Here is a 20,585-nt window from a genome sequence, read left to right as displayed (position 1 = left end):
TTCAGTAAGGTAGATATGCATTAATACTGATCACATATTAATGTTAAATGTAATTAACATTTCTTACATCATAATATAGTTGTAAGCTCTCAGTACATAATCTGTGGGAAAGTGATTTAGGTTAACTGATTTCACTCGACGAACAGATTTCCATAAGCGTAACAACTCATAACATCGGGACCCTCCTGTAATTTAGTATTAGTCGAAATACAGTACTAGAGTTTTCCCAACCATGAGAGGGTTTTTTGGTAGCAGTATTACCACTGAGGGTTCTATGAATCAGTTACATTAAGACAAACCGAAATACCTGCACGGCGGGGTGAACCCGACACCACCACCCCGGGAGGAGAGTATGAGGGGGTGATACCCACCCCACAAGGAGATGACAGAGGCTGGCTTACCTGGCACACCGTCCAGGCAATATCTCTCCCGTGACCCGACACCCCTCTTCCCCCCACCCGGCAGTGTACAGAAAAAGTACACTACTCTCCAGTGGAGGGAACACTCGCCAGAACTGGGGTGGGACTTGCAGTGGCAAGGTCCTAAGCAAACCCTCGGATACCGAGTCCTCTGGATCAGCCTCCTATTTAACAGAGGACTCAGGAGGAGCCTCAAGGGTTCCTATCCCCCTGCCGTGATGGAAGGAGGACACACTCTGCTGTGGCTGTGGCATAAGCTGAGAGAGTGTACCCAACCTCTTCCTCCCGACGTTGCAGGGACAGGAATCCCTACCCCAACGGAAGGAGGGCACGCTCCGACGGAGCTGTGGCTTAAGCCAAGAGAGTACGCCCGACCTCTTCCTCCTGACGTCACCGGGGCCGGAGTTCCAGGCCCTACGGCAGGAGTGCAGACTCCCCCGGAGCCGTGGCTGTTGCTGGGAGAGCCAGATGGGTGCCTACCCCCAGCCGCCAGGGCCGGCGGTGTCCAGGAGAGTCTCTCCCGACTCCTCCCGCACCCCTGCCTCCTGTAGGATCACAGGCAGTGACCAATGGGGCTGCCTAACGGAGGGAACGTCCCCCGGACTGCCCCCACACACCTCAGACTGGAGTTTCAGCAGGGCCTCATGGGCCCGCCAAGTAGGAGGGCCATCCCTTGGCCGTCCCCCCTCTGCTAGTCCCCAAGCTCCTATAGAGGGAAACACCTCTTGCTCCACCCACCCCTCCTGCAGCGGAGCGAGGCGCCCCTCTCCCTGTCTCTCTCCTCGAGAGGGTGGGAGTTGCTTCCCTACAGGCACCTCACCCAAGACCAGACTGGGCGAGGAGTCCCCTAGGTCAGGTGTCTGGTCCTTGCAGCCTCCCTTCCCTCCCCAGGCGCTGACAGACTCCACAAGGACAAGAGGCTGCAGTCCAGCCCTGACGGCTTCCTCCCACAGACAAGAGCGGTTCCCAGAGTCAGCGGGCCTCCCCAGACGCCCGCTGCAGCAGCCGGATCTCCCCCGGTGCAGGTGGCCGTAGTTCCTCCCTGACGGCCGCCCCTGCTGGATGTGACAGCAGCCAAGCCAGGGTACTGCCCTCCCCCCAGCCGACTCTAGGCCCGGGCCTCCCCAGGTCCTTTCCCAGGACCCCGACGATGACTAAGGACCAGCCGAGCAATGCGCCTCCTGGCCCTCTTCGGCCCTAGCCCAGAGAGCCCTCCAGGACTAATAGTGACCTCACGGACCACCCACCTCTGTACTACTTGCCGGGCGGCCCACCTACTACACCTGGTCGCCATCTGAAGCTCCTGGCATAGGCCCTCCCGCCCCATGGGCCGTGTCCTTCACTCCGCCAGACTTGTGAGTACTAGATCCTATGACTGTACACTTCCCCAATGCTGTTGGACTCCCCCCCCCCCCGTGAACCAACCCTGTGACTACTTCCCCGTATCCATGGTGCCTCTCCCCAGTGTTGCCCATCCCTCCCCAGTGTTCTGTCCCCCCCTCTCCCCCCCCCGGCAGCCATGGTGTTATCCCCGCCCCCTTTCCCACAGTGTGCCATAGTGGACTCCACTACCTGTGATCACGCACGTGGAGTGTTCAACACCTACCCACTGGTTGGTTCCCCGACAAAGACAACCCTCCCCCAGTGTTGCCCCCCCCCTGGACAACATACGTCAGTGTAACCCTCCCCCAGTGTGCTCTCCCTCCCCCCCAAGCCCCCAGTCCCCATTACCACGTGAATAGACCCACCCTAGACTCACTAATACCTCCCCCCCTTCCCCCCCCTCGACCCAGAGCAGGACGTTATATTCACTCGTCCTATGTAACGCATACATGGCCTAAGATTAGCTAGGGTATCGTCCTTGTCACACGGATCCATTGTACAAGCTAGGAACTCGTCTATGTCACGCGGATACCTTGACTTAAGGGCTTGAATATATATTGTCATCCATGTCGCACGCCTGTTGCATTGGGTATACAGTACTATACTGTCCGTGGGTGTTGAATATGATGTAACTGACATACTGGTGAAATATTGTCTGTGACACTGTGTGGACATAACCCTACATCAGGCAGGTGTTACTCTGTGTACAGGTCAGACCTGCTGAACTGGGTGGAAAGTGATTGTTGTGAACATTAAGTCATTGTAAGTTCCTCAGTTTTGCTCACAGAACGGTGTGTGTATTTGTATTTTGCTAATATATAAGTGTTCTTTTTGACCTGTGAGGTTTGTTTTTCCTTCCTTGCTAATACTGGCTAATACTGACCCAGTTGGGAACAAAGAACTCAGGACCGCACCGTGTCTGTACCAGAGAAGTCGGGACTCAGAACACGCTGCATAACACAAATGAAATAAACAAAATCAAGGAGGGTTCAGGCAGTGCAACTCGCGCTCACCACCTGATTTAAGGGATGAATACTTGACTTTACCTCGTGACCTTGAACTTGTACAGATTACTCTCAAGATTGCATTTATTAATTCTTGCCTAGTCCTTAACCCTTTCACCAACGCTGTTCAATATTGGATCAGATCTGCTCGAGTTGATCTTACTAAATGGCAATGACCTTAGACCTTTATCTTTAGCTAATACTTTTTTTAATCAATAAAATAAATCATTGTTTTAACCAGAACTCTTCCAAATTTAGTTTACATATAATAAAACTGCTTAGTCCTGCCATGTGAACTTGCCTTTTGACCTATTGTTCTAAAAAAACAACAGGTCATCCACTTGTGTCATCTTCAACACATCCACAGTGTTTGATCCAAGAGAGGTTAATATTGTTATGGTTACATATGAGTCAAAATCTGACTCAGCCTTACCATCTGGTTTGGTCTAAATCAGATAAAAATTAAGTTGACTTTGGTAGGTAATATTTTGATCTAGTTCTGTGAACTGGACCTCTGACCTATTATTAGAAAAAAAGAAAAGAAAAGAAGGCTAGCTCCTTTACTATCAACCCTTCCATCTGGTTTGGCTCAAAATGGATGAAAGCTTTTAGAGCTGTATTTTTCACATAAAGGCAGGCAAACACACATGCGAAAAAGCATAATACCTGCTCTCGCTTCACGAGCGCTAGTGAAATAATAATAATAATAATAATAATAAATATAAGAATAATAAGTAGCAGACTGTACCTGTCAGTGACAGTTACTGATCTCCACACAAGAGAATAGCAAACAGGCACAACTTACATTTTTGGTAATAACTCAAAAACCGTTGGTCAAACTGACACCAAAAAGACCTGGTCCAGGACCACACAAAACTTAAATTGCCAAGAAGTGCCTCACCTACGGTATGTTTTTGTTTTTCCTGTGTAAAGAGATGTCGAAAAGTTAGGTGTTAAAAATACTGTAATGTCACACATGGTGTGACCCTCAAGCTTTTTCCATACAAATGTCTGGAAAATGATTTTATCGTGGAATTTCTTTCCTTTCTCACATAACTATAATAGTTTTGGTGTAAACTGAGGTTGGAAATTCAATATTTTTTTTTTACATTTTTCGACCTCAAAACCATGAAATATAGGTCAAAGATACTGAAACTGGGACTTTGAAATAGGGTTATGTTGCTGTGCAGCAATTCCTGAATAAGTAAGATAAAAATTGGGGACGAAAAGTGACATAATATTAATAATAATAATAATAATAATAATAATAATAATAATACAACTACTACTACAACGTTGAGTACACCGCTTCCTATCCAATCAGCGAAGTTAAGCAACGTTGGGTCTGGTTAGTACTTGGATGGGTGACCGCCTGGGAACACCAGATGCTGTTGGCATCCCTACGTGTCACGTGGGGTTGGTGGAGGATTAGTGCCCCTCCCTGTAAAAACAATTAACTCTAAGCCCTTGTCCACCCCGTTTGGGATACATGGCGTCTGGCAATGAATGAATGAATGAAATTATTATTGACAGAAGACTGAAACTGTCAAAGACGATTACTGATCTCCACCTATGAAAATGTTGTTGCTTAACTCAAAAACAGTCTACCAAACTGCCACCAAAAACTATAACGACCTGGTCCACGAGCAGACAAAACCTGTATGTCCAAGAAGTCCCTCATTTATGTTTTAGTTTTTCACGTATGAAAGAGCAATTGAAAATGCTGAAAAGGTGCTCCAAATATCAGAATGTCACATATGAATGAACTTCATTATTTTTCCATGCTAATGTGAAAAGGGTGCGAAAGGAAGAGTCTGGGAAGGAAGAACGAGTAAAAGCAGAGGATGGAGGGATGTTAATTGAGATGGATGCAGTAAGGAAGAGATGGGCAGAGTATTTTGAAAGATTGTTAAATGTAGAGGAGGAAAGGGTGGCTGAGATTGTGGTGGATGGAAGGGTGCAAGGAATAAATGTGTTGGGAGAGTTGAATGATTCTTTGATCACGAAGGAGAAAGTGGAGAAGGCAGTAAAGGAGACGAAAACAGGGAAAGCTGCAGGTATGGATGGGTGTGCTATGGAATGCCTGAAGGGTGGTGGAGTGACTATTGTTGACTGGTTAGTAAGATTGTTGAATGTGTGCTTTGTGAAAGGTATGGTGCCAGTTGACTGGGCAAGTGCTTGTGTGGTCCCGTTGTATAAAGGCAAGGGTGATAAGTATGAATGTACTAGCTTTAGGGGTATAAGTCTGTTGAGTGTTGTAGGTAAGATGTATGGTAGAGTGTTAATTATGAGAGTTAGAGAGGGTACAGAGGGAGTGATTGGTGATGAGCAGTGTGGCTTTAGGAGAGGGAGGGGATGCGTGGATCAGGTGTTTGCGGTGAGACAAGTTTGTGAAAAGTATTTAGCGAAAGGCAAGGATGTGTTTTGGGCATTTATGGATTTAGAGAAAGCGTATGATAGAATTGATAGGGAGGCTTTGTGGACTGTTTTAAGATTGTATGGACTTGATGGTAGGTTACCAAAAGGCGTGAAAAGTTTTTATGTAAATAGTGGAGCGTGTGTAAGAGTGGGAAATGCTGTGAGTGATTGGTTTCCCATGAGAGTGGGGCTGCGACAGGGATGTGTGATGTCGCCTTGGCTGTTTAATATTTACATGGATGGTGTTGTAAGGGAGGTGAATGCAAGAGTTTTAGGTGGAGGTCTGAGTCTGGTGAATGTTGATGGTGGAGTGTGGAATCTGAAGCAGCTGCTGTTTGCAGATGCTACTACACTGGTGGCTGATTCAGAGGAGAGATTTGAGACAGTTGGTAGAGGAGTTTGGAAGGGTGTGTGAAAGGAGGAAATTGAAAGTAAATGAGAATAAGAGTAAAGTGATGAAGTGTACGAGGTTGGTAGATGGTAGGGGGATGAATACAGTTTTGAATAGCGAGTTGCTTGAGAAGGTAGAGTGTTTTAAATATCTAGGGTCACATGTTGCTGTGGATGGAAGAATAGATGCAGAAGTGAAGTTTAGAATAAGTGAAGCAGGAAAGGTGCTGGGAGGAATGAAAAACGTGTTTAGATGTCTTTCGCTTAGAATGGATGTAAAGAGAAGGCTGTATGAGGGTGTTGTGGTACCGACTGCATTATATGGGGCTGAAACATGGAATATGGGTGTAACAGAGAGGAAAAGTTTGAATGTAATGGAGATGAGGTATCTGAGGAGTATGTGTGGAGTAACGCGTATGGATCGAGTGCGGAATGATGAAGTGCAAAGGAGAACTGGAGTTGTTCGGGAGATGGCTGGTAGAGTTGAGCAGAGGGTGTTGGGATGGTTTGGGCATATGGAGAGAATGGATAATGAGCGATTGGTGAAAAAGATAACTAGATCTGATGTGAGAGGTGTAAGGCTGAGAGGAAGACCACGAATAGGATGGATGGACAGTGTGAAGAGAGCACTGGATGCGAGAGGGATGTCTGTTGAGCAAGGAAGAGTGGCTGTGCGTGACAGAAATAAATGGAGAGAAATTGTGAATGAATAAGTGATGACGCAGCCCTGAGGGGATATTCTCCCGCAGTTGGTCTGATCAGCTATTTCAGGTCAGGTGCGGGAAAGGGAATGAGTCTGTTATGATGTGGCAGGGGTAAACCAGCTCTGCTGTCGGGCCCTGCTGTGGATGTCACTGATTGCATTGCGCAGTTGACCCTTGTGCGTTGTGGTGCGGTGAGGATCTGTCCGTTCTCCCCTTTGGAGCTAAGATGCGAATGAATGTGTTTGAATGGATGAGTAAATGGGGAGTGTGTCGTCCTGTCTCGGCTACCTCCATTTCCTTGGGGGAAGCAGCCTAGGTATATAGATAGATAGATAGAATGTTTAAAAAATAAGTTTATCACGATTATTAGATGTTCATATATCTGTAATAGTTTCTGAGGAAACTGTGATTGAAAATTCACGATTTTTCGACATTTTTGGTCCTGTGACCCTAAAAAGTAGGTTAAACTCACTGAAACTTGGTCAGTGTGATTGGGTCATGGTGCTGTACATCTTCAGTAAGTATGATGAAAATAGATGAAAAGTAATGGAATAAAATAATTAGTTACCTATTTACTTACTGTGTAGCCAAAATCAGGAAGCTTCTCCATAAATATTTATGGTACATAAGGTATGAAATTTGGCATTATATACAAGTTAATTCAAGGTCATTCATATTTGGAATAAAATCATAGATTAACCTAAGGTATAGACGTCGGAATAAGTTCGTTTCCTTTTCCGTGTTTGTAACACTGCTCGATGGAGAGGTATCCCCTCCTCCCTTCCTCATAGTCCCACACTCCCACCCAACCCCTCAACTTTTCTCTCCGACCCCATAACCCCACCCGGTGCCCTCCATACTCTCGCTCACAGCCAACTAAGGGTTTCTGTACTTCAAGCACCTCTCTGATTGCGTGCAGTCCGAACAAGTAATAAAGGAAGAGTACAGTATATATCATAAACCAAGTTAGGAAAAGGTTTACTACACACACACACACACACACACACACACACACACACACACACACACACACGCACAGAGAGAGAGAGAGAGAGAGAGAGAGAGAGAGAGAGAGAATCTGCTGTGATTAAATGTTGCATTAGTAGACACCTGTTTTACACACACACACACACACACACACAGAAATAATCTGCTGTGATTAAATGTTGCGATAGTAGACACCTCTTTTAGAGAGAGAGAGAGAGAGAGAGAGAGAGAGAGAGAGAGAGAGAGAGAGAGAGAGAGAGAGAGAAAGACAGAGAGGAGTTACAAGGAAAAGTTAGGATCTAAATGACTATGCAGCCCATACCGTGGAGATACTTGTTTGCCTGGGAATGCATATCCAATTCACATTTATTCTAGTGTAAGATCCTGCCGATGAATCCCTTATACTTCTCTACTGTAGTGTTAACAACGTCCATGTTGAGTCAGTTCCATGTGGAGCAGATCTTGCACGTGAAAAAGTTTTCACGTAATTCTGATGGTAAATTTTCTCAGTTACGGCTTCCAACCCTGGTTGTGTGCCGAGTCCGTGCTCAGAGTAAGCAACTTTCTATGTAATGATTGTGAAACCCATTCAGATTTTAAACACTTTAATGAGCTGACCTCGTAGTCTACGAGTTTGTATTCAAAATGTCCCACAGCCCTCAGGCGAACCTGATACCTTAGTCTCCTGAACTCTTTTTAAGTCGATGTATGTCGACCAAAATTCCACAGTAATTGAGGAAGTGGCCGTATTAAGGAGATATAGACTGTGAGGACAATTTCTTTATTCCTAGAGAGAGAGAGAGAGAGAGAGAGAGAGAGAGAGAGAGAGAGAGAGAGACAGAGAGAGACAGAGACAGACAGACAGACAGACAGACAGACTTGGACTGGTAAGAACAATCAGGAGAAATACTGATAAAAAAAAAAGTGAGTGAGAGGAGAAAGTGAAGCAGAGAAGAGGAAAACACTCAGGTGAAAAAATGGAACAATGTTATAGAAGTGACGCAGGGACGGAAGCACACACACACACACACACACACACACACACACACACACACACACACACACACACACACACACACACTTTCTGAACATTTGTCGACCTATCTGTCTGTGCCTCTCTGTGTACTGCCCCTCCCCCCCTTCCCCCTCTCCTCTCTCTCTCTGGATCCTTTGTCTCATCCCCAGTTTCCTTTTCTCTCCTTCACCTCTTTTAGCAATCTGCTCAGTCCCTACCTTCCTCCCTCTCTCTTCCTTTCCTTCGTCTCTCTTCCCCTCTGTTACTCCCTCCTTACCTCACTCTTCTTTCTCCCTCCCTGTGTCACAACTTTGTCTTACTTTTTACATGTTACATGTGTTACCATTTTTTCATTACTCTCTCCGTATTTCTTTACTTGTACTAAATCCATTTCCTTCACTGCTTTCTTTCCCCAGTAATAACTGCATGCTCCTTTTTCTCTCCTTTCTCCGTCTCTCCCTGTCACCTGAAATCTCTTCTTCCATTCCCACTGTCTTTCCCTCCCTTCCTCCCTCCCTGCCCCTTCCCTTGCCTTCCCTTCATAACATCCCCCTCCTCTTTCTTGCCCTAAAAATCAACCTATTTTCTTCCCACCCTTAATCTCTACTTTCTCTGCAAATTTCTCTTATTTCTCTGTTTCTCTCCCTCCCTTTTTATTTGAATGTCATTCGTTTTACTCAGCCTCAGTGCCTTCGTCTTATCCTGCTTAGTTCTTTCCCTGCGTCCTTGCCGGAATAACACACTTTCTTCCTCCTCCCTGTTACCTTGTCTCCTTTTCTAATTTTCCTCGTTATCATTCTCAGTATTCCGTTCCGTAGCTCTCTTTCCCACTTTCTTCTTTTGTTATCCCTGCTTCTATTTGCTCCATTCCCATTTTCTCTCAGTTGTCTCCCCTTTTGTCTCTACTTCCCTGTCTCCCGGCCATTCTATTCACATCTCCCTTTTCTCTTTCCCTTTCACACTGCTTGTATCTCATTTCACCTCTCACTGTCTCTTCCCACTCTCTGTCTCTTTTCTTAACTCTCGTTGTTCTCTCCTTGCCTCTCCCCTTTCTATTTTCTCCGTAACTGACCTCTCATTTCTCATTTTTCCACTGGCTCTCCCTCTCCGCCTGTCGCTCCCTGTCTTTTAACTCTGTGTGTGTGTGTGTGTGTGTGTGTGTGTGTGTGTGTGTGTGTGTGTGTGTGTAGTAAACCTTTTCCTAACTTGATCAGTTGTTTGGACTTCACGCAATCAGAGAGGTGCTTGAAGTACAGAAACCCCTAGCTGACTGTGAACAGGAGTATGGAGGGTACCGGGTGGGGTCATGGGGTCGGAGAGAAAAGTGGGGGGGTTGGGTGGGAGTGTGGGACTATGAGGAAGGGAGGAGGAGGGGATACCTCTCCATCGAGCAGTGTTACAAACACCTTAGTCCACGGAAAAGGAAACGAACTTATTCCGACGTCTGTACCTTCTTGTGTAATATCAACAAGATTTGAAGACAAAGGTGTGGAAGAATGCATGGGTACAATTTACATTTGTTTCAAGAACTGGCTGACTGCATGCTTAACTGTAACCATATTCCATTCAGATAATAAGAAGGACCACAGCTATATTTGTGTAAAGTTACAACTTTACAGGTTTCGTATTTTGCTCTAAAACGTGCGACAAAGAAAACACTGAGCAGATCTGAATTCGGTACTTTTCACTAGGATAAATGACAATATATTTAGCCAATATTCTCCCCAAGCTTCTTCACCATAGGATAATCAATCAAATAGCTATAACTCAATTAGTTTCTGAGATATTTCGAATTCAAATATTCAGTTTTTTTCACAAAAATGATTATATGACCTTCACAAGAATATCAAGGTCATTTGTATTTGGGAAAAATACTTGGGTTACCCTACGATAACTTCCTGTGTAATACCATCAATAAAGAAGCAAAAGAGAAGTGCAAAGAAATATAATAATTCCAAAGCCAAAGGTGGATGTTGTGTATATATACGCAACAACTTATCTTGCTCTCGTGTTCCTGAGCTCGATTCTTCTAAATTCTCTACACTCTGGCTTCGGCTTTCATATCATTCTCTGACTAAATATATCTGTGCTGTTTACTTATCTCCTAATTCTACTGACTATCAAAAATTCTTTGACTATCTTACTTCTACGATGGAACACATTCTATCCATTTCACCTTTCTCAGAAATCTCCATTCTAGGAGATTTCAATGTGCACCACCAAATTTGGCTCTCCTCTCCTTTCACTGATCCACCTAGTGAACAACCCTACACCTTTTCTATCCTTAATGACCTAGAGCAGCTTGTACAGCACCCTACCCGTATCCCTTACTGCCTTGAAGAGAGCTCCAACATACTTGACCTCTTCCTTACAACTAATCCTTCTGCTTACACTGTTAATCTTTTCTCTCCGTTGGGCTCCTCCGATCACAACCTTATCACCTTAACCTGTCCTATCACTCCGGTACAGCCTGTGGACCCTTCAAAGAAACGTCATCTGTGGCACTTTGGAGCTGCGGATTGGGAGGCCCTCAGGCAGTACTTCTTTTATTTTCCCTGGAATGATTATTGTTTCCATGGCCAGGAGCCATCTGAGTGTACCTTACACATTATGGAGGTTATTCTTTCAGGCATGGACGCATACATTCCTTTCTCTTGGTTTAATCACGCTCGTTCTAATGCTGTCTGCAGCAAGGAGAGGGCCTACAAAGGTACCGAAGCCAACACACCCCTTAATCACATCACCTTTACGTTTCTGCCAGAAATCGTGCTAAGTCTGTTCTTCGCTCTGCTAAAAATAATTCATTCGTACTAAATGCTCTCAACTCTCCAACTCGAATTCTTCCCGCTCCCTCTGGCACCTTGCCAAAAACCTTTCTAACAACATTACCTCATCATCCTTCCCTCCTTTTTTCTACTCTGATGGTTCTGTAGCTATTTCTTCTACTGATAAAGCAGATCTCTTCGCTCAGACTTTCTCCTCAAATTCCACCTTAGACGATTCCGGTGCTGTTCCTCCATCACTTCCCCCTTCTGACTTCCTCATGGCTGACATCAAAATTTCTACATCTGCTGTATTTTCTGCCATCATAGGCATATGGGCCTGATGGAGTCCTTCTTGTTGTTCTCAAGAACTGTACTTCTGTGCTTATACCCTGCCTAGGGCAAACTCTTTCGCCTTTGTCTATCAACTTGTACCTTTCCTTCTTGCTGGAAGTTTGCTCTCATTCAGCCAGTCCCAAAGAAGGGTAACCATTCCCAACCCTCTAACTATCGTCCAGTTGCTTTAACATCCTGTATTTCAAAAGTTTTCGAGTCAATTCTGAATAGAAAAATTTTAAGGCATCTTTCCTATCACAACCTTCTCTCTGATCGTCAGTACAGGTTTCGTCAGGGACGCTTCACTGGAGATCTTCTCACCTACCTTTCAGACTCATGGTCATCCTCCTTTCGGGACTTAGGCGAATGCTTTGCCATTGCACTTGACATCTCAAAGGCTTTCGATCGAGTCTGGCATAAATCTTTAATTTCCAAACAGCCCTCTTACGGTTTCTATCCTTCTATCTGTGCCTTCATTGCTAGCTTCCTATCTAGTCGTTCTATAGCCACTGTTGTAGACGGCCATCGTTCTTCTAGATCTATCAACAGTGGTGTTCCTCAGGGCTCTGTCCTATCACCGACTCTCTTCCTTTTATTCAGCAATGATCTTCTAAGCTGTACATCTAACCCTATGCACTCGTATGCTGATGACTCCACCCTTCACCTTTCCATTTGGTTCCCGCAACTCCCATCTCAGCAGTTACGTCAACAAACAAGAGATGAGGCTATGGCATACCTAACGGCTGACTTGGCTCGTATTTCTGACTGGGGCAAAAATAATCTGTTTTTTTTTTAAAGCATCTAAGACTCAGTTCTTACACGTATACCCACTAATCTTCCACAAGTATACCCACTAATGTTTAATAATATTCATCTTAATCCTACATCATCCTGGAACATGCTTGGGGTTTCATTTACTCGGGACTTATTTTGGAAAGATCATATTACATCTCTTGTAAAATCCGCTTCCAAGAAATTAGGTGTGCTAAGCCGACTCCGTTCCTTCTTTACCCATGCACAATTGCTGACTATATACAGGGGTTTTATCCGCCCCTTTGTGGAGTACAATTCTCATGTGTGGGGAGGCTCCCCACATACAGCTCTTCTCAATAGAGTGGAGTCAAAGGCTTTTCGTCTCATTAAGTCTCCTCCTCTTACTGACTCCCTTCAACCTCTGTCGCTGCACTGTTGCATCTTTATCTCTTTTCTATCGTTACTTCAATGGTCACTGCTCCTCTTAACTGTCTGCATGCATTCCTCCACCTCTACGACGGGCGCTTAGCACCAGTCTAGCCGCAAACTCTCATATCTTTTCTGTCCAACTTGCTAATGCAAGAGTTAACTGTTACTCCCAGTCCTTCATTCATGCAACAGGTCAACTCTGGGTGTCTCCCTCTGTCTGTATTTCCTGCTTCCTATGATCTCCAGTCTTTCAAACGCAGTGTGTCCAGGCATCTCGAAATGATCGAATCTTGAATTTGAGTCTCTCTTGTTTTGGGTCTCTCTTGTATTTTGTTTTTCTCTTGGAGGGAATTGTTATTGCGGGCTCATGGCCTTTGGTTCCTTCTTCCTTGGATAAAAGAAAAAAGTTACCGAAACACTAAGCTTCACCATTTGTGTGGCAAAGCTTAATAATGATAAAAATAATATCTACTTTCCTATTTATTTATTGTGTAGCCAAAGTAATGAATCTGTGCCATATCTATTTATGGTATTTAAGGTATGAAATTTTGGCATCATAAACAAGTCTGTACCCTTAGACGTAGTTCAGCGTCATTCATATTTGGAACATGTACAGTACTTAGATTAACCTAAAGTAGCCTCTTGTTTAATATCAGCAAGATCTGGAGACAAAGGTGTGGAAGAATGTATGGGTACATTTTACTGTACATTTGTCTGAATAATTGGCTAACTATATGCTTAACTTTAACCATAGTCCTTTCAGATAATAAGAGGGACCACAGGTATTTTTCTGTAAAGTTACAGCTTTACGGCTTTTGTGGTTTTGTCTAAAACATGCAACAGAGAAAATATTGAGCAGATTTGAATTACGTATTGTACTTTCCTCTAGGCCATATGGTAATATATTCAGCCAAAATTTTCATTAAAGCTTATTATCATAGGATTTTCTAAATTATTTCATGAAATATTTCAGTTTCAAATATGCAGTTTTTGCACAAAAAATGAGTAGGTCCTTCAAAAATAAGTGAAGCTCATTTATAATTGACACAAGTGCTTGGAATACCATAGGGTACCTTCGTGTATATTATCAAGGTCTAAGAAAAAGAAGGTGCAAGAAAAATTGTAATACCTACGAAAATAATAACCTCCGGCATTTATATGGCAAAACTAAATAACTAGTTACCTATTTACTTATTGTATAGCCTCAATATGGAAGTTTCTCCATAACTATTTATGGCACTGATTGTCTTTGTAGTTATGCAAAAATTTGCATTTGTTTTCACTGCCTAAAAACTTCATATGGACACAACATAGATATTTGTACAATTTTCCGTTGTTCAATAAAGTTAAGTGGTGCAAAATAACAAAACATATGAGATGAAGCATGAGTACATTTTACATTTGTCTCATTAACTGGCTAACTATAGGCTTAACTGTAACCATATTCCTTTCAGATAGTGAAAGGGACCACTGCTATATTTTTGTAAAGTTTCAGCTTTACAGATTTCGTGGTTTTCTGTAAAACATGTTACAAAAAAAACTCTCAGCAGATTTAAAATCGGAAATTTCCACTAGGCTAAATGGGTAAATATTCAGCCAAATTCTCACCAAACTTTTTTATCATAGGATTTTCAACTGAATAGCTGTATCTCAATTAGTTAAAGAGATATTTAAATTTCAATTATGCAACTTTTCCACCAGTAATAAGAATATGACCTTAAAAACTAGGTCAAGGCCATTTACATTTCGCACAAGTACTTGGTTAACCCTTGGGTACCTTCGTGTATAATATCATTAAGATCTAAGAAAAAATGCAAAGAAAAATAATAATACCAAAACAGTAAGCTTCGCCATATACTGTATATATGGCGAAGCTTAACTAATAACCTATTTGCTTTTTGTGTAGCCACAATAAGGAAGCTTTGCCATAACTATTTATGATACTGACTGTCTTTGTAGTTATGCAAATGCTGCCTTTCTGTTCCCTGCCAAAAACTTTATACGAACACAACATAGATATTTACACAATTTTTTTTTTCTCAAATTAAGTGGCACAAAACAACGAAACATATGAGATGAAGCATGGGTACATTTTACATTTGTCTCAATAACTGGCTAGCTGTATGCTTCACTGTAGCCATATTCTCATTTCAAAAAATGAGAGGGACCATAACCATATTTCTGTAAAGCTGCAGCTTTACAGCTTTTGTGGTTTTCTCTAAAACATGTTCCAAAGAAGAGACTGAGCATTTTTGAATGCAGTACTTTCCAGAAGGCTAAAGGGCAAAATATTGTCAAAATTCTTAGCAAACTTTTATATCATAGGATTTTCAACTAGATAGCTATATCTTAATTAGTTAATGAGATATTTTAATTTCAAATATGCAACTTTTGCACAAAATTCAGTATATGACCTTTAAAAGTAGATCGAGAACATTTATATATTTCACAAGTAATTAGATTACCCTAGGGTACCTTCCTGTATGTCGTCAAGAGCTAAGAAAATAAAAGTGTAAAGAAAAATATAATAATACTTACGAAATCAATAAGCTTTGCCATATATATATATATATATATATATATATATATATATATATATATATATATATATATATATATATATATATATATATATATATATATATATATATATATATATATATATATATCACGAACCTTGACTACTTGGTTATGTACTTACTGTGTAGCCATAATAAGGAAACTTTACCAGAACTACTTATAGAATATAAGGTATGAAATATTGGCATCACAAACAAGTCTGTGACTTATAAAAGTAGTTATGCATCAGTCAAATTTGGAACATGTACTTAGATTAACCTAAGGTAGCTTCTTGTGTAATTTCAACAATTTGTGAAGACAAAATTGTGGAAGAAAATTGTGAAGGAAGGGTACAGTACATTTTTCGTTTGTCTCAGTAACTGGCTAACTGTATGCTTAACTATGACCATATTCATTTCAGATAATAAGAGGGACCACAACTATATTTCTGTAAAGTTACAGCTTTACAGCTTTTGTGATTTTTCTAAAATGTGTTACAAAGAAAACACTGAGCAGATTTGAATTCGGTAGTTTCCACTGGGCTAAATGGGAAAATATTTAGCCAAAATTCTCAGCAAACTTTTTCATTATATGATTTTAAATTAAACAGCTGTATCTCAAATAGTTTATGATATAATTCACTTTCAATTATGCAGTGTCGGCACAATGAATGAGTATATGTCCTTAAAATATAGGCCAGGGTATTTATATTTGGCACAGGTACTTGGGTTATCCTAGGGTTCCTTCCTGCATAATATAATCAAAATCTAAGAAAAAAAAGCACAAACAAAAATAACAGTACGTACCCAAACAATTAGCTTTGCCATATATATGGCAATGCCTAATAATGATACTACTACTACTACTACTGTACTACTACTACTACTACTACTACTAACAATAATGGTAGGTGGGGGCATCCACTCACTTAGTGATGCGGTACTGTATTATAGGGTAGCTCTACACTGAGTGGCAAGCCAAATGATTTCCTGTAAACCAGGAAATCATTTACAACGGTGGGTGGTAACCTTATAACCAACCAACACGTGTTCCCTACGTGACAACAAGTGGGTTTGCGGAGGGATTGTGCCACTTCCCGGAAAACAACTGACTAAAAATACGAACAAGAAGCCTCGGAACAGGACTGACCAACAGGTGACGACTAAGGACCGAACAAAGGACATGGTACGGATGTATCATGTACGGGGTGCGAATGCTGAGGTGAAAGAGATAGAGATTGTCCAGATACTTGAGGATGCAAATATGGATAAATATGGAATAACTGCAACAAAATGGAAAGGTGAGACTGTGAGCGAATGGGAGTATGGATGGGGTATATGTGCGGGAGTAGGTGAGAATGAAAGGGCGAAACAAGGAGTTAGTATTGTTGTGGGCAAGAGATGGAAGGAGAATATAAGAGAGCATGAATCTGTCGGGCTCAAGGATTGTGTGGGTAAGATTGAAAGTTGGACTACAAATGTGGGCAATTGTGTGTGTGTATGTGCCAATGCAAGGTCGTGCAAGTAGAGTGAAGGAAATGTTCTGGACAAATGTGGAAGCGTGCATGGAGAAGTTTGAAAGGATTGAGAGTGTTTTTGATTGGAGATATGAATAGAAAGTAGGTAATGTGAAGGTGGAAGGAGTAGTTGGTGAGTGGGATGTGCCTGCAGAAGTGGATGAGAATGGCAGTGCTCTAGTGGACATATGTGTAGGAAGGGGGTTGGTGATAGCCAATACCCTCTTTAGACACAAAATGATCCACAGTTACACTTGGCGAGTGATGAGAAGGGTGGGTGGTGAACTGATTGAATGGAAGGCAATAATTGATTATGTGTGTGTGGATGACTGAATGAGAAGGTGTGTGATGGATGCAAGAGCATACAGAGGTTGGGAGAGTGGACTATCCTGACCACCACATGGTGGTGGTGAAAGTCAAGGTCCAAATGAAATGGTGGAGTAGAAGGAAGGGCAGGAGGAAGTAGTCCAGACAAGGAGGGTAAAAGAGTTGTAAGGGGATGGAAAAAAGGCAGACTATAAGAAAGAAGTGGAGGAACGATTGGGTAAATATGATTTGAAGCAGATGGGGGACTTGGAAGATGTGTGGAAGATATTCACAGAAGAAGTCTGTACAGCATGTAAAGTGGTGCGTGGGGTGAAGAGAAGACAAAAGGAGGTACAAGGAACAGCATGGTGGAATGAAGAGGTGAAACAGGCTGTGGCGCAAAAGAAGGCAGCAAATAGTGAGTGGATGAGGAATACGGGCGTCAAGGAAGTTGCAAGATGGAAGAAAGAGTTATATGTAGAGAGAAAGTGAGAGATGAAAAAATTAGTAAGAGAAAATAAGAAGAGAGTGGATGAGGAATTTGGAAGGAATTTGAGTGTAAAGTGGAGGGAATGTAAGAAAATATTCTGGAAAGAGGTAAGGAGAGTTACACAGAGTGATAAAGAAGTAAGTCGCATAAAAATGTTAGATTGCTAGTGGAGAAGGGAGAAAAAATGAGCCGATGGAGAGAACACTTTAAGGAACTGTTGAAAGTAAAGAATGAAAGTAATGCGAGTATAAGTGGCTGTAGAATGGCTGGGAGAGGGAGGAAGGAGAGACGAGAGGAAGAAATCAGTAGGACGGAAGCAGTGGAAGCAATGAAGAAAGTCAAAATGGGGAAAGCCCCAGGAGTTGATGGAGTGTGTGGTGAAATGCTGAAGAATGGGGGAGAGTTTGTAGTAAAATGGATATGGAAGATGAGCAGAGTGGCCTGGGAAGAAGGTGGAGTCCCGGAGGATTGGAGGTCAAGCATAGTTATTCACCTGTACAAAGGAAAAGGGAAAAAAGAAGTGTTTGGTAATGATAGGGGCATTTGTCTTCTTAGTGTAATAAAAGTATATGGTAGGATTACTTACTGACAGGGTTAGGGAAATATAAGAGGAATGAGTTGGAGGAGAATAGGGAGGTTTTTAGGAAGGAAAGAGGTTCGGTAGATCAGCTATTCATTGTTAGGTCTTTAGTGGAAAAGTTTCTAGGGAAGGGGAAGAAGCTGTAGGCAGCTTTCATGGATTTGGAGAAAGCATATGACAGGGTAGATAGACAAGGAATGTGGAGAGTATTAAGAATATATGGAGTAAATGGGAAATTGTTGAATGCCATGAAAAGTATGTATAAGGCTGCAGTGCGTGTGGATAGTGAACTCAGTGAATTTTTCTATGTGAAGGTTAAAATGAAACTTGGATGTGTCTTGTCCCCATGGCTGTTCAATCTGTATAAGGATGGGGTTATAAAACTGGTACAAGGTAGGGCAGTGGATGTTGGAGTGTCCCTAATGAGAGACGGCAGTGTTTGTAAATTCCCTGTACTGTTGTTTGCAGATGATACTGTATTGTTAAGTGAAGACGTAGAGGAACTGCAAGGCTTGGTGAATGAGTTTGGGAGAGTGCGTAAGAAACGGAATCTGAAGGTGACTGTAGAGAAGAGTAAAGTTATGGTTTTCGAAAGAAATGAAGCCACTAATTATACAGTGAGCCTGGATGAGGAGGAAATGGAAAATGTGAATGCGTTTAAGTACTTGGGTAGTGTGATGAGTAAGGACAGAAGTTTAGGGGGTGAAGTGCTTCAGAGTGTACAACAGCGAAGAAAAGTCGCTGGTTCTTTGAAAGCAGTGATAAGGAACAAGGAAGTGAGCATGGAAGTAAAAAAGTCACTTCATAACAGTACTGTGATACGAACCTTAACGTATGGAAGTAAAGCTTGGACCTTGTTGGATGGACACAATCAAAAGCGAGAGTAGTGGAAATGAGTTACTTGAGAGGAGCATGTGAAGTTATGTGGAGACACAGACTGAGAAATGAGGAAGTGAAGGAGCACCGCGGTGTGGATGCAAATGTGACAGAAAGAGTTAAGAGAAATACACTGAGGTGGTTGGGCCATATGGAGAGGATGGAGAACGAAAGACTAACGAAGAGAGTGTATGCAAGTGAGGTGGAGGGGGGACGAGGAAGGGGAAGGCCGAGGATGAGATGGAGGGATGGAGTGGAGAGGGATATGAGAGTGGCGTGTGTGAGGTGGAAGCAAGGCAATGAAATGGCGTTGGACAGGGCGACATGGAAGTGATCTGTCTGTGGCCACCCCTTACGGGACTGAGGCGTCTGGCAACAGAGAGATAGATAGATAATAATCACACGTTTAAGAGAAAACCACAAAAGTAGTAAAGCTCTAAACTTAAAGAAATATAGCTGTGGTCCCTCTCCTGATCTGGAAGGAATATGGTTAAAGTTATGCATAAAGTTAGCTAGTTACTGAGGCAAATATTTCTTCTACACCTTTGTCTTCAGATCTTGTTGATATTACACAAGAAGCTACGTTCAGCATACCTGGGGGTTTCATTTTTTCGAGATTTATCCTGGAAAGATCTATTGCCTCAGTTGTAAAATCTGCTTCCATGAGATTAGGTGTGCTAAGCGGACTACATGCCTTGTCTACTCCTGAACAGTTTATACACGGGTTTTATTCGCCGCTGTGTAGAATACAATTGTCTTGTATGGGGAGGCTCCCTACATACAGCTCTTCTTAACAAGGTGGAGTCAAAGGCTTTTCATCTTACTAACTCTTCTCTTCCTGGCTCCCTTCAACCTTTGTCTCTTTGCCACACTGTTGCACTTTTATCTTGTCTAACTCAACTTTAATGGTCACGGGTCCTCTGAACTATCTGCTCTCATCCCTCCACCACTACGGCTGGCATGCAGCACCCGTCTTGGAACAAATTCTCATTCCTTTTCTGTCCAACTCTAATGCAAGAGTAGCAGTTACTCCCAGTCCTTCATGTTTGCAACAGGTCAGCTCTGGAAATGTCTTCCTCTGTCTTTCTTTTCAATAGTCTATGACTTCCATTCTTTCAAACACAGTGTGTCCAGGCATGTTGAAATGAACATATCTTGAATTTGGCTCTGTTATCATTTTTTTTCCTTGGAGGGAAGAGTCTTACGGGCTTCTGGCCTGTGGTTTCACTTTCCATGCATTAAAAAAAAAAAAAACAGTTACCCATCTTTACCAATGACCACATTGTTGACACGCACAACTTACATTTTCTGTAATAACTTAAAAACCGTTGGTCAAAGTGCCATGAAAAATTATACAGACCTGGTCTAGAACCAGACAAACAATCTAGGGCCAAGGAGTGCCTCTTTATGTTTTGATTTTTCCCGTATGGAAGAGCAGTTGAAAAGTAGCTTGTCCAAAATCTCGTTATTTCACGCATGAATGAACTTCAATTTTGTTCCATACAAATGTTTGGAAAAAAATATATTTCCTCCCAAGTTCATGTGTCTGTTTGAGTTTTGGAGTACACTGAGGATGCGAATTCATGGTCTTTGAAAATTTTTGACCTGTGACGAGAAGTAGATCAAGATCACCGAAAATCGTTTCTGTATTAACTAAA

At 42.4% G+C, this 20,585-nt stretch overlaps 1 pseudogene; it reads left to right on the top strand.

Annotated features, from left to right (window-relative positions):
- Positions 1 to 4,083: 4,083 nt before the first annotated feature.
- On the top strand, positions 4,084 to 4,203 carry LOC145394571 (5S ribosomal RNA; annotated as a pseudogene).
- The last annotated feature ends 16,382 nt before the right edge of the window (positions 4,204 to 20,585 follow it).

The sequence above is a fragment of the Coenobita brevimanus genome, chromosome 3 (genome assembly GCF_032717465.1).
Source record: "Coenobita brevimanus isolate Jiangsu-jjx chromosome 3, ASM3271746v2, whole genome shotgun sequence".
In the NCBI taxonomy this organism is placed as follows: Eukaryota; Metazoa; Arthropoda; class Malacostraca; order Decapoda; family Coenobitidae; genus Coenobita; species Coenobita brevimanus.
Note: the sequence above shows the minus strand (reverse complement) of the source record. Positions and strands in the feature narration are given on the sequence as shown.